This window comes from Rana temporaria, chromosome 9 (genome assembly GCF_905171775.1).
Source record: "Rana temporaria chromosome 9, aRanTem1.1, whole genome shotgun sequence".
In the NCBI taxonomy this organism is placed as follows: Eukaryota; Metazoa; Chordata; class Amphibia; order Anura; family Ranidae; genus Rana; species Rana temporaria.
In genome coordinates this window covers 163,910,715-163,915,933 of record NC_053497.1, presented here as the reverse complement: position 1 = coordinate 163,915,933, position 5,219 = coordinate 163,910,715, and positions in this window count along the sequence as shown.

Below are 5,219 nucleotides of genomic sequence, written 5' to 3'. Positions count from 1 at the left end.
AGTGTAAAGTAACAAAATAGTCACTGTCACACCGACTGCGTTCAGATGGTATTAAACAGCAATCACACAGTAAGAGCGACTTGGTTCAAGTGTAAAGTAACAAAATAGTCGCTGTCACACCAACTGCTTTCAGATGGTATTAAACAGCAACCACACAGTAAGAGCGACTTGGCTCAAGTGTGAAGTAACAAAATAGTCGCTGTCACACCGACTGCGTTCAGATGGTATTAAACAGCAACCACACAGTAAGAGCGACTTGGCTCAAGTGTAAAGTAACAAAATAGTCGCTGTCACACCAACTGCGTTCAGATGGTATTAAACAGCAACCACACAGTAAGAGCGACTTGGCTCAAGTGTAAAGTAACAAAGTAGTCGCTGTCACACCGACTGTGTTCAGATGGTATTAAACAGCAATCACACAGTAAGAGCGACTTGGTTCAAGTGTAAAGTAACAAAATAGTCGCTGTCACACCAACTGCGTTCAGATGGTATTAAACAGCAACCACACAGTAAGAGCGACTTGGCTCAAGTGTAAAGTAACAAAATAGTCGCTGTCACACCGACTGCGTTCAGATGGTATTAAACAGCAACCACACAGTAAGAGCGACTTGGCTCAAGTGTGAAGTAACAAAATAGTCGCTGTCACACCAACTGCGTTCAGATGGTATTAAACAGCAACCACACAGTAAGAGCGACTTGGCTCAAGTGTAAAGTAACAAAATAGTCGCTGCCACACCGACTGCGTTCAGATGGTATTAAACAGCAACCACACAGTAAGAGCGACTTGGCTCAAGTGTAAAGTAACAAAATAGTCGCTGTCACACCAACTGCGTTCAGATGGTATTAAACAGCAACCACACAGTAAGAGCGACTTGGCTCAAGTGTAAAGTAACAAAATAGTCGCTGTCACACCGATTGCGTTCAGATGGTATTAAACAGCAATCACACAGTAAGAGCGACTTGGTTCAAGTGTAAAGTAACAAAATAGTCGCTGTCACACCAACTGCTTTCAGATGGTATTAAACAGCAACCACACAGTAAGAGCGACTTGGCTCAAGTGTAAAGTAACAAAATAGCCGCAGTGACACCAACTGCCTTTAGTTGCTATTAAACAGCACGCACGCAGTAATAGCGACTGCGGTCAAATGCGATTTAACAGCACGCACGCAGTGACACCAACTGCCTTTAGTTGCTATTAAACAGCACGCACGCAGTAATAGCGACTGCGGTCAAATGCGATTTAACAGCACGCACGCAGTGACACCAACTGCCTTTAGTTGCTATTAAACAGCACGCACGCAGTAATAGCGACTGCGGTCAAATGCGATTTAACAGCACGCACGCAGTGACACCAACTGCCTTTAGTTGCTATTAAACAGCACGCACGCAGTAATAGCGACTGCGGTCAAATGCGATTTAACAGCACGCACGCAGTGACACCAACTGCCTTTAGTTGCTATTAAACAGCACGCACGCAGTAATAGCGACTGCGGTCAAATGCGATTTAACAGCACGCACGCAGTGACACCAACTGCCTTTAGTTGCTATTAAACAGCACGCACGCAGTAATAGCGACTGCGGTCAAATGCGATTTAACAGCACGCACGCAGTGACACCAACTGCCTTTAGTTGCTATTAAACAGCACGCACGCAGTAATAGCGACTGCGTTTCTGTGCAATTCAATAGCCCAGTTGCATTAACAGCGACTGCGCTTCTGTGCAAATAAATTGCACACGTGCAGTAACAGGTAATGCGTCTGTGTGTGCAATTAACTAGCACACGTTAAATAACACAGAATAATTATATTTAAAGTAAATCCCTAATGCAGGCAATACAACACGTTAGAGCGCTGCATGTAGAACAATCTCCTGCCTGATAGATAAACTAGCTGAGCTGTACAGTTTATAAATATATTGACAACGCCTAAGGATGTGAATATATTCTCTACAAACTGTACTTTTAACTATACTGACTACACTTCCTACTCTATCTATCTTTCTATCTATCTATCTATCTATCTAGTTAAGACACTGTGTCTCTATCTCTCTATCTCTCTCTGTCTGACTGACTGATCTTCTCTAGAACCGCCAACACACTACACTAGGCAGCCGTGCAGGCTGCCTTTTATAGTGGGGGGCGTGTACTAATCCCCCTGAGCCATAATTGGCCAAAGCCACCCTGGCTTTGGCCAATTATGGCTCTTCGTTTTTTGAGCGCTGTGATTGGCCAAGCATGCGGGACATACAGCATGCTTGGCCAATCATCAGCGCTCAACGCCCCAGTGAATTATGGGACGTTTTGCGTCACTCGAATTTGGCGCGAACGACCCGTTTTGTTCGAGTTTCGACGAACGATCGAACGACCGATGTTCGAGTCGAACATACGTTCGAATCGAACGCGGAGCTCATCCCTACCCATGCACATTAAGCCTGATGCCCTGTACACACGGCTGTTTTTTCCATTGGAATAAACTTCCGACGGAATTCTGCTCAAGCTGTCTTGCATACACACGGTCACACCAAATTCCGACCATCAAGAACGCAGTGACGTACAACACTATGATGAGCCGAGAAAAATTAAAGTTCAATCCTTCTGAGCATGCGTCGACTTGATTCTGAGCATGCATGGTTTTTAGTGTGTCGGAATTCCATACAGACGAATGGATTTTCTGAAAAATAGAGAACATGTTCTCTAAGTCCGTTAGAAATTTTGAAAATGAAAAATTTTAATATTCAAAATTCGAAAATGAAAAATTCGAAAATGTAAAAATGAAAAATTCGAAAATAAAAAATTAAAAAATTCGAAAATTTGAAAATTTGAAAATTAAAAAAAAACGAAAAATGTTCGTATTTCCGAAAATCCGAATTTCCGAAATTCGGAAATACAAAAATTCTGAAATGAAAAAATTCTGAAATGAAAAAATTCTGAAATACGAAAAATCGGAGATGAAAAATTCGGAAATTCGAAATTCGGAAATTCGAAATTTCGGAAGTCCGAAAATTCGGAAATTGAAAAATTCGGAAATATGAAAATTTCGGAAATATGAAAATTGGATTTTTCGGAAGTCCGAAAATTCGGAAATACAAAATTTGTTAATACCAAAATTCGGAATTAACGAATTTCAGAATTTTCGTTAAAAAACGAATTAGAAACTAAACGAATTGCACATGTCTAAAACATGTTCTCTATCTAAGTCCGTCGGAATTTCAGGCGGAAAAAGTCCAATTGGGCATACACACGTTTGGAATATCCGATGAAAAGCTCCCATCGGAAATTCTGACCGTGTGTACACGGCATTAGAGAACTTTTCCTTACAAGCAAAATGACAGATTCTACATAAATGCGGGAACATCAGAAGCTAAAACTTTACAAGATTAAGGCTGGTGAAGGAATTCTTCAGAAGATACATTGAACGTGTATTGACAATTTGACATACCAAATTTAAATTTCAATGATCTGGGCTCAAAAATAATTGCTAGAGAAAATAAAATGGAAGATACTACAATTCCTTGGAAAACCGTTCTCTACCGACAATTGTTGTGGAAACATGTTATCAAGAAAAACATACAATAAATAAAGGACAAATACAACCCTTACATGTCTACTACAGTTCAAAGTGCAAATCATTGGAAAGTATGACAAATCCTTCATAAAATCATATCTCTTTGGTAAAGGGAACTGCTAGGATTGTGAGAGAACTCAGGGTTGGGCACACTAAAGAGAAAAAAGCTTCACTGCGTGCTTCAAAGGCTACTGGATAGTAGACATGGTTAAAGGGGCGGAGTAAAATCAAGTCTCATAGACACACATAAACCTCAGGACAAAGAATCAATTTTTTTTAAATGAAACAAATTATGGGCCAGATTCAGGTACAAATCCGGCGGAGTAACGTATCGTCTTTACATTACACCGCCGCAAGTTTTCAGCGCAAGTGCCTGATTCACCAAGCACTTGCATGTAAAATTTTGGCGGTGTAGCGTAAAGCCATCCGGCGCAAGCCCGCCTAATTCAAATGGGGCGTGTACCATTTAAATTAGGCGCATTCCCGCGCCGAACGTTCTGCACATGCTCCGTTTGTGAATTTCCCACCGTGCTTTGCGTGAAATTACGGCGCCCCGACGTGCTTGTGAATGGCGACGTGCGTAACGTACTTACGCAAAAAAATAAATTAATTAAATTTGACGCGGGAACGGCGGCCATACTTTAACATGGCTGCTCTAAAGTTAAGCCATGAAAAAACAGGCTTAACTTTGCGACGGGAAAAAACGACTTGCGACGCCGTAACGCACGCGAGTACCTTCGTGGATCGCCGTAAAAGCTAATTTGCATACCCGATGCTGGAAAACAATGCAAACTCCACCCAGCGGCGGCCGAAGTATTGCAGCCTAAGATCCGAAGGCGTACGAAGCCGTAAGCCTGTCGGATCTTAGCCAAATGCCGTCGTATCTTGTTTGTGAATCACAAATTAAGATACGACGCAGCAAATTTGAAAATACGCCGGAGTATCAGTAGATACTCCAGCGTATTTCTTCTGTGAATCTGGCCCTATGTGTTTTCAGCACATATAGTATGACTAACACAAAGAAGACCGGACATTTCTAAATGTCCACACTTTGAGGAACTTCCTTTCACTTGTATTGTAATATTGGAACACATTAGGACATTTAAAGGCATCTCAGTTAAGGTTGGTTGGTATAGAAAAGTTGTCATTTGGTTTCTGTATGGAATGTGTTACTAATCTGCGTGATGTAGCGTTAGCGGCTGAAGGAACATTAGCTGCTTTCCCTGTTCAAGGTAAACAGGAAATGCTGCTGGCTCTTTTTACATTGAGAGCATTTAATAGTTTATTGGTTAAAAGTACACCTAAGGGGGGGGGGGTAAAACCTTCTGGGTCTGAAGTGGTTAACCAACCATTTTTATACTTTTTTGTCCATGGAACTTAGGGTGTTTCAGGGCATGCTCTTTACTTGTATAGCGTGTTACAAAAGATATCCTTCTTTATCATCTTGAGAAGTATATGGACATGAAAGGGTTGAACACATAAATAAATAAAGAATGGTGTTCCCACGTGGTACTAGACCTCAGGCTAGAAGAAATGATTTAGTGCCAAATTAATAATTCCAGAGTGATAAAACCACAACAGCCCATCCGAGCCAACCTTATATTACTGACTGCTGTTTATTTACTTCTAGTTTGAAAAGGGACTTTATCTGTGTCT